Genomic DNA, 16,522 nt, shown 5'->3' on the forward strand with positions numbered 1-16,522 from the left:
CTCAAGGGAGCAAAAGCTTTGGGCTTGGTAGAAACCTGTTCCACATCCACCTTGGCAGCACCAGTCACTGCACAGTCTTGGCACATGCAAAGGCTGCATGTGTAACTCACATGTTTCCATGTCTATTGGTGAAGATAAATTCACGCTGATGACCCATATTCTGCTGGCTTCTGTGTTGAGGCGGGACCTAAGCCTTCCCTGAGGCCCCTCCCCAGTTATTCCTGAGAATTTGTCTCAGGCACGTCTCACCTTGGCTGTAGGTGTACTTCCTCTCTGGCCTCTGCGGCGGTGCCTGCTGCTCCTGTGTCCTTCACCTACGCCACACTTCCTTTGGCAAACACCGCTGATGCCTTCACTGGGGCTTGCCAATTAAGCAGCCTCAGCCAGTCTTGATCCCAGTTAAGATTTAATGATAAGGAAAGAATAATATGCTTGTTAAGTTGCCCTGTATCATCTGAGGCATAAAGCACCTATTTTATTGTCTCTCAAAAATCTCAGGAAACACTGTGGATATCGAGGATCATGCTGCTACTCGGTGGAAGACACACTCCCTGTCATCTCCTGATAACTTGCCTAAAGTATGATAGTAATTGCTCACTGTACAATCAGTTGGTATAGAACTCGTGGATGATATGAAGAAACCTAGAAGCTGCAATAAAGACCCTCTAAATTCCCCCACTCACAGCCACTGCAAGAGGCAGCAGGTGTGCATGCTTTGAACTAGGGAGACATGTGGCCCCAAACAAACCCACTGCAGTGAGAAGCTGATGGAGCCCCTAGGAGATCATTGCATCCTCTCCGGAGCATGAGAGCAGCACTTGCCGTGGGGGGTGTGGAGGGGCTAACCCCTCCTTGTTCTTAAGATATCATCTCGCAGGAACCTTCTCTGGTCTCTGTTCCCACAGACAGCCCAGTGAAATGTCCCTACAAGGAGGTGCTCACAGCAGCCTGTTTCTTCCATCCCAGACCTTCCTATACCACGTGGTAAGTACCTGTGGATAGTAGGCTCATTTGGGCAGAGACCATTTCTTTGTCACAGGGCATTTCAAGCACTCATTGATGTTCTGCTGAGTGCCTCGTTATTTAAACGATCCTTGTCTGGAAGGAGAGAGCTTGGGCCAGTGGGGGCTGGCCTGGGCCCTAATATTTGCAGGACCCAGGCCAAAAATACTAATGTGTCTTAATATTTAAACGTACAAATCAAGATATTAGCCTGTAAAATAAAATAGGTTCTACCTTTCTATCTTGGCAAACATACCCCCATAATGCAGAAGGCCCGAGTTGGATTAAAAATTCCCAGAATCCCTGGAGTTCTGCTCTGGATGTGGTAGCATGGGAGAGCCATTCCAGTGCCTGGCCACCCTCTCGTTTACCCCTTGCTCCACTGGACATCATGAAGTGACATGTTTGTACATGTGTCCGCACCCCAACCCAAACATCCAACTTGATCCATCTTCTACCCAACCCTCACAAACAGCCTCCTCTTTACCACACCTTGAGCCTCGGGGTGTACACATCAAACCCAGAGACAAGGCCCACAGAGACTCTGGAAGCAGGCACAGAGCCATTTGGGCAGGAGATTCTGGAGTCCCCAGTACCCAGAGGAAGTCCTAGAAGGGGCACCGGATGGTTGTGTGTCCTGATCTGCACAGACCCCTTGCTTGGTACAGAAGGGCATGACCAAAGAGGGCCCGTTTGTGCAGGCGAGGGACCCACCTGTTACTGGGGTCGAGTCCTGAGAAGGCATCCGATGAAGAGCATGGGTGAGGGGCAGGGAGATCCTGCTTCCCTTGAAGCTGGGGTGGGACAGAGAAGGATGGGTCCAGGTGGAGGCCCATTTTTTGATGAGGTGGCAGGACGTTTATGTGAGCCCGGCTTTCTAAGAAAAGGTAGAGGGAGGATCACCGGCTAGGTGGAGGAAAGGGGGCAGAGGCTTGGGAACGGTCATAAGTAAGCTTGGAAAAGCCAACGTCTAACAGTAGCGTGAGAGAGGGCTAGGAAGGAACCTGTGAGAAATGTATTGGCAGTGCTGATGGCCTGGCATGGCTGCCTGTGTACACTTGGATGGGTTGGGCACAGCTCAATCCAGGAAGCAGTGTTGACATCAGCTACAGCATGATGGTAGCCCCTCGTGTTGGCATTGAGCCTCTTGCACACCCACACCTGGGGCCAGGCTCACGCAGTCTTCTCTCTGAATTTTGACCTCAACAGTTACTATTGCTTTGCAAAGTCTGAGCGAGAGAAACCAGTGTTAAGGACCCTCTTGCTTACTGGAATCACTTCCTAAACCCATGCCTGTTATGTAAACACTAAATTAACATTACAAATATGGCCCCAAAATGCTGACAAAGGTCTTCCCAAATAATGGGGTCCTTACCTTTCACTCTGAGAGCCAAGATTTTGCTCCCAGGATGGTATTTTCCTCATCCTTGCTACCCACCTGGGGAACCCCCCTCCTAGCACTCTTTCCCTCCTCTCTTGCCAGAGGTCCCACCCATTACTTAAGATAAATGACCATTTTAATGCTTACTCATTGTGCATATCATAAAGCAAGGAAACAAGAATAATTACTATAATTCTCCGTTCTTGGAGATGCCCGCCCTATTTTGCTCTCCCCAAACCTCAAATTTGCTAATCCCCAGGCTGGGACAACACCTGCCTTCTTCCATGACCGGCCTGCTTCCATTTTTCCTCCTGGGTTGTGGCTCCTAACTCCGCTGCTATGTTGTTGATTTGCCATTGATTCTGTTCACATGTGACATTTCGTTTCCACCAGCCATGCTTATCCTTTGAGATGGTACTGGAGAAAGTCAGTCCAAAACCTTCGGGGTCAGTTTTGTTGTGAAATAAAACAGGGGTGATACGGAGGCTTTGCTTTCTAAGCTCACAAAGAAATCCTCAAAAGACTGAGAAGCTGAGGCCTCCTCTAGAGCGCCCTTCACTCCACGTCCTCACAAGACCTTGCTGGTCCTGCCCAGAGGCAGCTGAACCGACCAGTCCAGCTCCCAGAGTGTGCCCATCCCTGGGGACAGGGGTGGGGCAGAGGGAGGGTGACCCATTTTGAGCGAAGGGATAGTGTCAGCCACCTTCTTTCCTGCTAGGACACCAGAGAGGCCCAGAGGCCTGTGGGACACAGAAGCCCCACCCTCTGCCTTGTCCAAGGAAGCCCAGCTTGGTGATGAGGCTCTGCCTGCCATTGTTTGGAAAGGCCAGAAATGAAATGTGTGATTTTGCTCACAAAAGTTTTAGAAAAGTATTCATTATCTATGAAGTCTCAAACTCCTTATGATGCCCTGTGACTGACCTCTTTATCTGTCCTTTTTAACTCTCACTGGGGCACTTGAATGTTGAGTGGGTTCTGACCAAGTCCAGCTGCCCGGTTTCCATCCCACTTCTCTCAGAGCTCTTGGGGGGCTGTGCCTCAGCCTGGCCTGGCGCCTGCCAGAGCTCCTCTGAGCCCCGCCCCTGGATCTGTGTGCAGAGTGGCTTCTGGCCTCTCACCTTAGCTAGTGTTCACTCTCCCAACTCTGACCTCGTGGTGGAGCTCTTTCTGAAGTGACCTATTTGGTTCTCCACCTGCCTACAGCAAGGAGGTTCTCATGAGTTATAGCCGTGTCTATGGCATTTTTCCTACACTAAATGGCCCTGGACCAATAGGTAGTTTGAGTTATTGCCTTCTGATTTTCATTTTTGTCATTAAAGAGTTGGCTTTAGGTATCTCTCCCTTATATGTACTGAGCAGGTGTTCTGTTTTTAATATGCTGTCGACGAAAGTGACAGATCCCCAAAGATATTAGAAGTATAGCTAAAACCATCACAGGTGCCCATGAGTGAGGCCCTGGGGGGACAGGGTGGGTGTCCAGAGGTCAGGGCATGTGTTTTGGCTTTGGGAGATTTCATTGGGTGATCAAGGACTTTTTTTTTTTTTAACTCTTATTAGTGTCAGTTTTTTGTTTGTTTGTTTGTTTTTGTTTTTTTACAGAGAGGAAGGGAGGGGAATAGAGAGTTAGAAACATCGATGAGAGAGAAACATCAATCAGCTGCCTCCTGCACACCCCCTACTGGGGATACGCCCACAACGAAGGTACATGCCCTTGACCGAAATCGAACCTGGGACCCTTCAGTGTGCAGGCCAACGCTCTAACCACTGAGCAAAACTGGTTAGGGATAGCCTCAGTTCTTTAATCTGTAAAATGAATTACTCAAACAGACTGAGGGAAAGGGCATGGGGGGCTGGGTGAAAAAGGTGAAGTGATAAAGCAAAAAAACAAAAACATAGACACAGACAACAGTATGGTAATTACCAGAGGAGAGGGACAGTGGGGAAGATAGAAGAGGGTAAAGGGGGATACAGAGTGACAGAAGAAGAATTGACTTTGACAAGTGAACACACAATACAATATGTAGATGATATATTATAGAATTGTACACTTGAAACCTATATTATTTTATTAACTAGTCACTCCAATAACTTCAATAAAAATTTAAAAACAAAACAAACAAATAAAAACATTCTGTGGCCTCCTATCTGACTCAGAATGGACATCAAAACCCTTACTAAGGCAACAAAGCCTCATCGGGGCCAGTTTCTTTTCTGATCTTTGTCTTCGGTTCACAGACCTTGAATTTGATGCCATCTTCTGTGCATAAGTGAATCTGTGCACTCTTCCGGGGAGAGCCCACGTGGCTGTCACCAGATTCTCAAAGGACTCAAAATCTCCCCAAAGCTTAAGAATCCCTGCCTGGAGGAAGCCTCACACTTGAAAATGCAATTTTTAGAAGGGACTTGATCATATTATAAAATAATATGGAGAGGATTCTTTATTTGACTAAAGGAATCGCTTAAAATGTCTGACAATACAGTGAAGTGGATAAAATTAAGTACATGCACTGATTTTTGTAGATTCTTTGTGACCCAAGTGTATCAGTTTTAAGGGGATTCAGAGTAAATCCCATCATAATAAAATCTATGTGTAACAAAAAGAAAAAGGTAAGATAAAAGAGGTAACTATCTTGTTTACAGGGGTTTTCAGAGATTTTTAAAAAACAAATGTGTTTTTTTTAAAGCATAGCTCACATACAAAGAGTACACAAATCATAAGTGTACCATCAGATGAATTTTACCAAGTTAGCGTATTGATAACCCAGGTCAAGAAACAGAACGTCATCAGCACCTTAAAAGCCCTTGTTTTAAGCCCATTGCCAATCCTTTCTACTCCCCAAAGTTTACCACAGTCTTGGCTTCTAACACTGGAGATTTGTTCTGAAGTTTCTAAAATGCAATCATGCACACTGTGTTCCTTTCGTGTGTCTCTTCTTCGGTGAGACTCGGTTTTGTGTCATGTAATACTGCTTTATTTTTCTTGCTGCATAGTTTTTCATTCTGACAGTGTTCCATAACGTGTCCATTCTTCTGCTCAACATTTAAGTTGTTCCCGGGGTCTTTTGGCTCTGTTGAATTAAGCGGCATTGAAAATTTTACTATCTTTGGTGCACATACGTACACATTTGTTGGGCCATAGGCTATGGCGTACTAGATATTGCCAAAGTTTTGCTAAGTAATTGTATCAATTCATCTTCCCACCAGCAGCAAATGAACGTTCCAAATATCCTAAATGATCAAGGAAGTTTTCATTGAACTGTCTAATGAATAACTGTGTTTGCCAAATGAACGCCCCGAGCAAGAGGCGAGGCAGTGGACTATGGCAGAAGTCGCAGTCACGTGAAACCCCAAGTGAAGCGTGCCCTCGTTCTGGAATGAAGTCCTCATTACAGAAACAGTGCTGACCTCCAAGACCACTTTCATCTCCGAAGGTCTTGGCTCATTTTGTGACCTTCATGAGAAGCGCTCCATTCCTCACATCCTTTCCGGTGTCTCCCTGTGCCAGGCGCAGGGCCAGCTGTGGGTGACGCAAAAACACCAAGATGCACACATGTGTGCCACGGATGCACTGCTTTCAGTGCTACGATTGACGGGAGCAAGGACTCTGACCGGCTAAAGGCTTAGGAAGAGGGCGTGGGAAATGAGTGAGCGAGAGGTGCAAGAAGCGTTCTTGGCCCCAGAGTGGTGTTATTTTTTTCCCCCAGGCAGCAAGGCTGAGCTGGCAGAACAGCCCTGATCCAAAAGGAGCCAAGGGCAAGGCAGTGCTCGGGCCACTGTGGGCAAGCCACCTCGCTGCTTGGCAACACACACCTACCGCCTCTGCCAGCCTCCTGCCTGCAACACTCCACTACATCGAAGTCTGGGCCGGGCCTTGGGCGATGGAGCCTGCGACCTGTGCTCAGGCCCAAGCACCAAAGAGACTTGGAGAATGCGGATCTGGCATGTTCAGCTTCTTTAGAGAGAAGGGGACCCCAAAACCCAGGAAAGGGTTCAGATATTAGACCACTAGGGCTATGGTTGCTGACGATAACAAGAGCTAAGGCAATTACCATTTGTTCATCCTGGCTGGATTTTTATTGAAAACAACAACTAAAGAGCATCAACACATTGTTTTATTCTTCATTGTTTTCTAGAGTTAAAGCTCTCAAGATTCACATCTTAGATCCACCTCACCCTAAAGGGCACAATTGTCACAAGTTCAGAAGGGACACACCTTCTTAAAACCATGCCAGGTATGCAGGAGGACTGGTCACACCGAGGGGTGGACTAACCCAGCCACCCGCAGCTCCCCATTATCTGAAGCAGCTAACAGGACCAGTGTTTGTTCCCAGACCTGGAATATAATGGTTCGTGATTCATCAATTAAAGGTTTGTCTCCTTCAAAGACCTGACCGGGTACTATTTCTGAGAACAATGGAAAGCTCACGCCCACCTGCCAAGGTTCACAGCTGGGCACTAACAAATGAACACATGCCTTAGTGATGACCCAGTGCCATCATCCTGAGCCCTCAGCTCTCCTGGCCACTCCCCTGTGGCTGGCCAGACCAGCTGGCTTTTTTACCACTGAGTCCTCCTCACCTGGCGAGTTACGGGCAGACTGTGAAATAGCAGCTCTGCCCTTCCTCTTCCCATTCTCAACTTTCCCCCTTGTGTGCTTCCTCTGGCAAAGTTGCCTCATTCTTTCATGAAATTTCTTCCCCCAGACCCTGCTACAGGGCATGCACGCAATCAACTCGGTCAGAGAGGAGCCTTCAGCTTCATGCCCAGATGAAAGAGGACAGACTTTTAAATGCGAGTGTTCATTGGAAGAGAAGAATTTTCAGTAACCAGAGAGAGAGGTAACCTTTCCTTGCTGCTGGGGCAGACTGAGAGATGGAGGAGGAGGGAGAGCAAGGGAACCACCACACCCTCTCCTCCCTGGGATGCTGCGAAGCTGCCCTGAGCAGAGAGAAGGGGAGAGCTTGAGGATTAGAATGGGAGGAGGGTGATATTTTCAATTAAATGGCACTGGGTGTTTACAACTCTCAAAGTAAAAGTGAGGCTGAGATGTCGATGAGTCAGAAATGGCAATGCAACTTCAGTAAAATAAAGCCATTCCCTGTTTGCACCCCAGCAGGCCAGCCTTCTCAATAGACCTACTCCATTTTCTTCAGCCCCAGGAGACTGTCTACCCTGAGGGAATGCTTCTTACTCTGTGTTTATCCCAGACTATCTATGTCTGACCTAAGCGCATAGACTTCGGGAGGATAGAGTCAGTCTGACTTAGAGGTTACTCTACTCAACCGCCTGCTCATCTTTCCCAAGGGGAAATGAGCCAGGGCCAACCCCAGCCCAGACAGGAGGCTGAAAAAATGGAAAACGCAGGAAGGAAAAAATGTGTGGAGATTATTCTTGCAAAACCTTAGCCCAGATAAAGAGGTCAAAACCAAAAATAATCAGAGATCAGAATGGTAAAGAGGAGGGCTACTTGAGCCAGAAGGCAACATTAGCTTCCTCACATCCTCAGGCGAACAGGAGTCAGACAATTCCCTCAGCTCATATATGGCCTTTAGACTAGTCAGGACATCTCTATCCAAGGCTTCGGTTTTCAAAATAGACACCAGTAGCTTGTTCCAGCAACCTCACACTAGTGGCATGAAGTCAAATGTGATTACATGGCCTGAAATGAAACAGAAACTCTGAAAACTGCATAAAGCCACTCTACCCAGATTATTCCCAGTCGTCATCTGCTAATTACTGAGGCCCCTCTGGAGACTGGTTACCTCTGTAATTCTCCTAAGGATATATGTAGGCTATTCTTGTTTTGTGACTATTTTGGGGACTGCAAAAACAGTATTCTACTAAATTTAAGCATGCATAGCTTACCAACAAGTTGTGTTCCAAAAGCAGATTTGCAGGTAGGTTAGAGATCCGTTTTACGTAAAAACCATATGCAAACCAGTAGAAAACAATACTGTTACAAAGTATGAAGCCAAACAGGAAAAATATATATTAAGAGTGACCAAGTAATAGTACATTCACTAACTTAATACAGGTACTTTAAAATTCTCCATTAATGCTTGAATGCTGCTATTTCCTGCAGCTTGAAGACTTATGCTGGGCATAAAGCAAGTACAACAGGGGGGATGTGGAAAATTGTAATGGAATTCCTGGCAAGTCAGAGCAACCCACACGTTTCTCCTCTAGGACTTCCTGGAGCCAGTTTCCTCCCGCCCCTGTCCAGGGACCACCTTCTGGCTCCACGCCACCTTAACACATCCCCCCATGGGTCTCCCCCAACTCTAGCATGGAGGAGAGCTACACACAAGGTTCATGTTTAGGAGAAGGAGGGGCTGACCTTTCTATTTTTAAATTTACCAGTATAATCTAATTGCAAAAAAAGTCCTTAATTGCCCAGTTCTAAGCCAGCCTGATCTGAAGTGGCCAGGTGTGCTGTGCTGGCAATGTGTCCGGACCAAGGGGTCTCATGGGTCCATTTTAACTCAGTCTGTTTCTCTAAGTCTAGGATGGGTTTCCCCAGCTAGGGCTGCAGACCACATGGCCAGGACAGGCTACATCATATGTGAGGCGCAGTACAAAATGACAATGCAAGACCCTCCTGTTCAGAACTACTAAGACTTTCAAGACAGTGACAGCAGAGTATTCAATCAAACGTTAGCCGCTTATGCATGGTCCCCGTGTTTACTGCCCAGGTCGCAGACCACTGAAGCTAGCCCTGAATGTGGCACCAACCAGCCTGGATGACCTTCACCCTCCTGGGTCATGTCCCAATTCCTGTGCAGATTTTCCAAGGGACTTCCTTTAGCCTCTTTCCATTGTGTGGACTGGGCAAAGAGCCCTTAAGAAAGGCGCCTCTGGTTCCTGGCCTCAAAGACTCCCTTTGCTTCCAAGGCCCCATATCTAGCTGGCTGAGCAGAGCGTGCTTTAACCCAGCACTTAGGTTCCACCTTTCATGTGGTCCTGCACAGAACTTCCCCTATTAAGAACTCTCAAAAATAGGAACACAGTGCTCCAGGGCAAAGGCAATAGACACAGGGCTGCAGTGGCCACGCTGGGTCCTTCCTGTTTCGACATCTGTTTTTCACCGGTCTACACCTTCCGTCGCTGGCTGCATCCGGGCCTTTCTTTAGGTCTTTAGCCAACATTAAACCCCGTGTGATGATTAATTCTATGTGTCAGTTTGACTGGGCCATGGATCCCTAGATGTTTGATCAAACATAATTCTGGGTGTGTCTGTGAGGGTGTTTCTGAGTAAGATTAACATTTGAATCAGCAGACTGAGTAATGCAGATGGCTCCTCCTCCCCCCATGAGGGTGAACATAATCCAAGCAGTTGAAGGCCTGAATAGAACAAAAAGGCTGACCCTCCAGTGACTAGGGGGAAGAAACCAACAACACCTAGGACATTGGACTTCGCCTGCCTTTGGACTCAAACAGAAACATCGTCTCTTGGGTCTCCAGCCGGCAGGCTTTCAGATTGCAGCTTCCACCATCAGACTGGCTTACACCATCCGCTCTCCTGAGTCCCAGCTTGCTGACTGCAGATCTTGAGACTTTTCAGCTCCATAACCTCAGGAGCCAATTCCTTATAGTAAATCCATCTATCGTCTATCTAAAATAAATGTTTATTTTTTTATCTGTCAATAGTGTCAACAGATGGTTGTTGGCACCAATTTAATGCCAACAGAAATGTCCAATTATGGGTGCAGCATAGAAGGAAACTTTATTTAGTGCCAATTGCTCAATGGTAAAACAGCATGGCTGTGAAAACAGCACTGCTTTGGAACAGCTCGAGCATCCTACCTAATAATCCTACCTAATAATAGACAAATATGCAAATTGACCATACCTCCGACACACCCACAAGCCATGCCCACCATCCAATCAGAGCGAGCATGCAAATTAACCCAAACCAAGATGGCTACAGCCACAGAGAGCAAGGTTTCCTAGGTAACAGAGGAAGTCAAGCTTTCTGCCTGCCCTTGCCAGGCCTAAGCCTCCACTCAAGCTACAAAGTTTCGATTATAGAAGGTAAACAAATTCAAACAAATGGCGGCAGAATGGAGCTTGAGAGAGCAGGCCAGGGTTGCCGCCAGCAACAGGGGAAGCAAAGCTTTCCTCACACCCTGGCCGTGCCCACCCACTTAAGGCAACAAAGTTTCAATTATAACCCCAACAGAAATGGCTGCCGGCCTCGGAGGGAGTCCCAGGCGTGGCTCCGCTCCAGGCTACAAAGTTTCAATTGTAGAAGGAAAATAAATTCCAGATACCAGGGCCTCTGCTTGGGTTGCCAGGGAGCGTGGCCAGCCTGCAAACCACCACAGGCCCCTCGCTCAGGCCGCCCCACGCCCCAAGGGAACCCCCACCTGATCCTGGATCGGGCCTCAACGGGCAGTCGGACATCCCTTGAGGGGTCCCATATTGGAGAGGGTACAGGCTGGGCTGAGGGACAACCCCCCTCCATGCACGAATTTCATGCACCGGGCCTCTAGTCTATAATAATAAAAGTGTAATATGCTAATTAGACCGGACGTCCTTTTGGATGACCTTCCGGACACAGCCAGGGCTGTGAGGGGTCCGGGGTGCCTGCTGGCAGCTGGAGGGAAGCCCGGGTTCCGGGTGCCAGAGGGAAGCCGGTGCTGGCAGCCGGGGATAGGAAGGCCTACTCTTGCAGAATTTTGTGCATCATGCCTCTAGTAAGCTTAAAAAAATCTGTCTGGAAATTTCTCTGGGGTTCCTTTTTAAATATATATATATTTTTATTGACTTCAGAGAGGAAGGGAGAGGGAAAGATAAAAACATCAATGATGAAAGAGAATCATTCATTGGCTGCCTCCTGCATGCCCCCTACCAGGGATTGAGCCTGCAACCTAGACATGTGCCCTTGACTAGAATCGAACCCAGGACCCTCCAGTCCACAGGCTGACGCTCTATCCACTGAGCCAAACCAGCTAGGGCCAGGGTTCCCTTTTGATTTCTATCTTGGGGAACCTGAGAACCCTAATGCCAATATTAAAGATATGCAACCTATGGAGGTGAAATCTTGCACATTTGATCATTCCGTTATCCATGTATTGAATGTTTATTGAACACCTAACACATGCCTGGTGGTGTGCTGGGGACTAGGAGTCAAACCCTGATCCTGGTGCTCAGAGGGCTCTGGTCTGGAGCTGTGACAAGCATCAGAACATATCTGACCATCTTTTGGCTTAAGTTCAAAAAGAAGAGAGGTTAGTTGGAGAGCACCTTGGTGCTGAGACACATGACCTAGAAATCATCTTCCTGAATAAATTCACTGAGTTACTATTTGACCTCTTCCACTTGCAGGAATTTATAATTTTCCAAGGCTATAAGTTCATGTTTTCTTAAACAGATTGAACTTTTGTTAAGAAAACAAGAATAAATAAATGGTATAATCATTTAAGTCCATCAGAGGTAACAAAACTCTGCGCAGCCAGATGCTAGGTACCATATATTTCACCATTGGTACATCAGCCTATGTAGTTGAAGGACAAAGGCAGTGACCCCTGGCCTCCTCAAAAGGCTCAGTGACATCCTGCCTGATCGCCAAGGGCCTGATTGTGGCTCCCCAGATGGATTATGGCAATAACATACCAAGTCATGGGTCATTGGGTATTGAGTGCTTATTATATTTTAACACTTTATCCTTTTTAAACCTCTCAGCAACTCTGTAACATAGGAACAATTACTATTCCTTTTTTACAGATGAAAAAACTGAAGCATCAAGAATTAAGTAACTTACTAAGGTCCCACCTTGCTAGCAAGTAGCAGATCTGGGTCTTGAACACAAGTGATCTGGTTTTTGTCTTTCACGGCTTTCGATCTGACCTGGCAATAGCATTCTTGAGAGACTGTTTTATCTCCTTTCCTTTCCTCCTACTCTGTGTTCCCCTCAGCCCAGCAGCTATTTCAGTGGTAACTGGCTTCAGGTTCTCCTTGCTTTTAGAAGATTGGAAATACTTTTACCACATCTCTCTACTTCTTGTTTGGTTTATCTTTTCTAAAGCTCAAAACAAACAAGAGAGAGCCTGACCTACGCCCTCCAAGCGGCTTCCGAACGAGAGCCTCCCAGAAGTGTGGGCCAGCACTTGGTTGACACCAGCCCCGATCCAGGCTGCCAGTGACTCAGGGGAGAATCCGAGAGGCTGACGGGCACTCCTGTCCCAGGCCCTGGCAGCAGCCCTGACTGCCACAGCAGTCACTACTGGCTGAGTGAGGGAGGGACTGAATCCAAGACACAGAGAACAACCTCACCTGCCAGTTCAATACCAGTCTTAGTGATAGAATAAAAAAAAAAAAAAAGATGATGAAGAAGAGAAAAACCTGGAGGGAGCTCTCCCTACCTAGATAGGGTCCTGAACCCCTCCTCTCCCTTCCTTTCCTCCTCCCTTTATGAGGGCCCATTCCCCTCCTCTTCCTCTCCTCCCCAGCCCTATACCTCCCTCCTCTCCCCCTTTCCCTTCACCCACTGATCTCCTTTTCCTCTGGTAAGGTCCAACCTGTATGACTGCCTCCTAATTCAGATCAGTTTTCCTGCGTTACCATGGCAACCCACTGCTACTAAGGTTGTTCAGAGTCACTTCTCCCCTGTATTTTTAATAGGAAAGCTGCATTCTACATCTTGTCCTTCCTCACTTACCACTGTCAGTTTGAGCAAAACTCCCACTCCAGGTTCTCTTATATCCTTAAATGTTTTCTTTTCTTTATTTTCTTCTTTTTCTTTTTTTGTTAATCCTTACTTGAGGATATTTTTTCCACTGATTTTTTAGAGAGAGTGTAAGGGAGGGAGGGAGGGAGGGAGAGAGGGAAAGAAAGAGAGAGATAGAAACATTGATGTGTGAGAGACACATCAATTGGTGGCCTCCTGCATGCACCCTGACTAAGCTGGGGATCAAACCAGCAACCCAGATGTGTGCCCTTGACTGGAAATCGAACCCATGACTCTTTTGGTGCATCGGCCAACACTCTAATCACTGAGCAACACTGGCCAGAGCCTTAAATGTGTTTAAACAGTCATATCTCTTTTAAACTATTTCGATCTATTTTGAATAATTTTAGATATAATGTCAACAATTTAGTTAATTCCAAATATATTAGTAGCACAGCTTTCTCTGTGGAGTGAACCTGTCCTATTTAGTGAGGGGTTAGACAAGCTGAATTTGTACTGATGCAGAGAGGCGCTGACAGCAGCTGAACGGTGAATACTGCGTAGGAAAATGTTTCAGGTGGGACCATTATTCCCCAGGAGCAAACCAGAAACCTGCCCCAGGAAACTGGCCACATGGGTCAGGCAGGAGCTTGTGAAAACTCCTTCCATAATGACACCCAGAACTCAGCATCTCCTCCAGGCCCTGGCTGAGCAGAAGGTCACAAATCCTATGTGTCGTCTTGGGGTTGGTGTCTGTTGATTATCTTTATCCTTGTGAGTTGTTGAGATTTTCCTGCTTCTTCATTTGGGGCATTTTAAATATTGTTTTGAGACTCTGGGTCCTGTTTAATTCCTAGGGAGAGTATTGATTTTGTTTGTTTGTTTCAGCAGGCAATGGCTGCCTTCAGTGAGTTGTACTTTTAATGTCAGTTCAGTTTTCCAGTTTTGGGGGTTTACAAAAAAATTTTTTCTCTTCACCCAAGGAGATGTTTTTATTGATTTTAGAAAGAGTGGAAGGGGAGGAGAGAAACATTGATGTGAGAGAGAAACATTGATCAGTTGCCTCTCGTATGTGCCCCAACCAGGGATTGAACCCACCAACCTAGGTATGGGCCCTGACTAGGAATCAAACTGAAAACCTTTTGGTGTACGAGGCAATGCTCCTATCAACTGAGCCACCCAGTCAGGGTAGTTTTTCCAGTTGTTAAAGTGCTATTCAGAGGTTTTATGTACCTACCTTCCAGTGGCCAGCCTGAGATCGGGGCTATAGTTTAATCCCCAAAGCTTTTGCTATGCTGTCTAGGGTCAGATCTATGAATCTGTAGCTCAGGAATGAACCAAGGTTCACATACAACTTTATTGTATTGCTTTTTGAGTTTCCCTTATACCACGATCACCGTGACATTTTCTGGCCCTAGGGACCTGTTCTAGCCTTCTGGCTAGGAAGCTGAAGTTGCAGTTTCCTACTCTGTGGCATATTGCTATGTCTATCTCCAAAGCCAGGCAGGGAGGGAGAGGACAGACAGAGATAAAAAGCAATGCCAATTCTCCAGAGCTCTTGGGACCACAGTCTCTTTGGTCAGAGAGAAGGGTTCCCTTCCCTCAGAGTTTCAGGTGCCTGTTCAGCTTCTGCTGACGTTGCTGTCACTACCGCCACCATAGGGCTGCCTGGAAGGTTAGGTGGAGAGAATGGAAATAACTAAAAACAAGGAGAAGTTCCTCTATCCTTTCTGATGTTTGTGGTTCCCCTTTCCATTCTCAGACCAGAAAGAGAGTGCTTCTCTTGGAGTTCTTTCTCTCCACCTCTGGAGCACAGCTCTGGGTTTCAGTCTCCTTTTGATTATAGACCCTGGGGGACATTGTAGGAGGGGGAAAATATGGGAAACTCACCCATGAATCAATCTTATTTGGACTTTTGGCTTTCCTCTCCAATCTTCCTGCTACCATTCCACCTTCCACCCCCCAAAGCACCTTCAGATATTTTGGCTGTCATTTTTAGTCAAAAATGGGAATAACAGGGTAAAGGGTGCTTATGCCATTTTAATTGAAACCAGAATGAGTAATGGTTTTTGATATACTAGTATATGAATTTGCGGTATTATGCTAAATGAAAAGAGCTCATCTCAAAAGTTTACATGGTGCCGAAACCGGTTTGGCTCAGTGGATAGAGCGTCGGCCTGCGGACTCAAGGGTCCCAGGTTCGATTCCGGTCAAGGGCATGTACCTTGGTTGCGGGCACATCCCCAGTAGGGGGTGTGCAAGAGGCAGCTGATCGATGTTTCTCTCTCATCGATGTTTCTAACTCTCTATCCCTCTCTCTTCCTCTCTGTAAAAAAAAAAAAAAAAAAGTTTACATGGTGCGCGAGTCCATTAATACAGCATCTGGAAAAGGTGAGTCCATTAATACAGCATCTGGAAAAGGCAACACTATAAGGAGGTGTATTCATTTTCTGTTGCTTCATAATAAAGTCCCACAAACTTAGTAGCTTAAAACAATACACATGGATCGTCTCCCAGTTTCTGTGGATCAGGAGTCAGAGCTCAGCTTGACAGGGTCCTTTACTCAGGATCTCACAAGCTGCAATCAACGTGTCAGCCAGGCTGCTCTCATCTGAAGGCTCAACTAGGTAAGAATCTCATCCAAGTTGTTGGCAGAATTCATTTGCAGCTCTATGATTGAGTGCCTGGCTTCTTACTGGCTATTGGCTGGAGGCCAGCCTCAGGTTCCAGAGGCTGCCCAGTTTCCTGCCACATGGCCTTTTCCTAGGCAGTTACACAGAATTGTTTGCTTCTTCCAGGCCAGCAGGAGAGTATCTCTTGCTCCAGTCTGTTAGGACAGTGTCTTATATAACAACTAGTGGCCCAGTGCATGAAAGTTGTACACGGGTAGTGTCCCTAGGCCTGGCCGGCAATCAGGGCTGATCAGGGCCTTCCTTCCCCTGGCTGCCGGCTGGGGCCTTCCTTTGTTCCGTGCCACCCCCTGGTGGTCAGTGCACGTCATATGGAGCGGTCGAACTCCTGAAGGGACAATTTGCATATTAGCCTTTTATTATATAGGATAGTATAATCAGGGGAATGACCTTTGCTATGTATCACAACCTACCCAGGAAAGTGACACTGTATACCTTGGCCATATTCTATTGGCTAGAAGTAAGTCACAGGTCATGTCCACACCCAAGATGAAGGAGATGACTTAGGGTGTAACACCAGAGGACAAAGGTCATGGGGACCTTGTTAAATTTATACCTACCAGGAGAAGAGAGAAGTGGTTGCAAGAAGTTAGGGGTAAGATTTGACTACAAAGGAGCAGCCGAGCAAGTTCTCCGGGGTGATGGAACTGTTTCTATTATGATTGTTTGGGTGGTTACATGAATCTGTACATGTGTTAAAACTCATAGAACTGTATACACTTACACACAACAATTTTAATGGATATAAATCTAAGAAATAAAGAAGGATGAATGTCTATT

The 16,522-nt window shown here is 46.8% G+C and overlaps 1 long non-coding RNA gene across 1 annotated transcript; it reads left to right on the plus strand.

The window, feature by feature from the left end:
- The first annotated feature begins 7,057 nt into the window (after positions 1-7,057).
- Positions 7,058-10,027, plus strand: LOC129150881 (uncharacterized). Its single transcript, XR_008557660.1, has 2 exons — positions 7,058-7,221; positions 9,657-10,027. It is a non-coding gene; the product is annotated as an uncharacterized LOC129150881 (long non-coding RNA).
- The last annotated feature ends 6,495 nt before the right edge of the window (positions 10,028-16,522 follow it).

This window comes from Eptesicus fuscus, chromosome 12, assembly GCF_027574615.1.
Source record: "Eptesicus fuscus isolate TK198812 chromosome 12, DD_ASM_mEF_20220401, whole genome shotgun sequence".
NCBI lineage: Eukaryota > Metazoa > Chordata > Mammalia > Chiroptera > Vespertilionidae > Eptesicus > Eptesicus fuscus.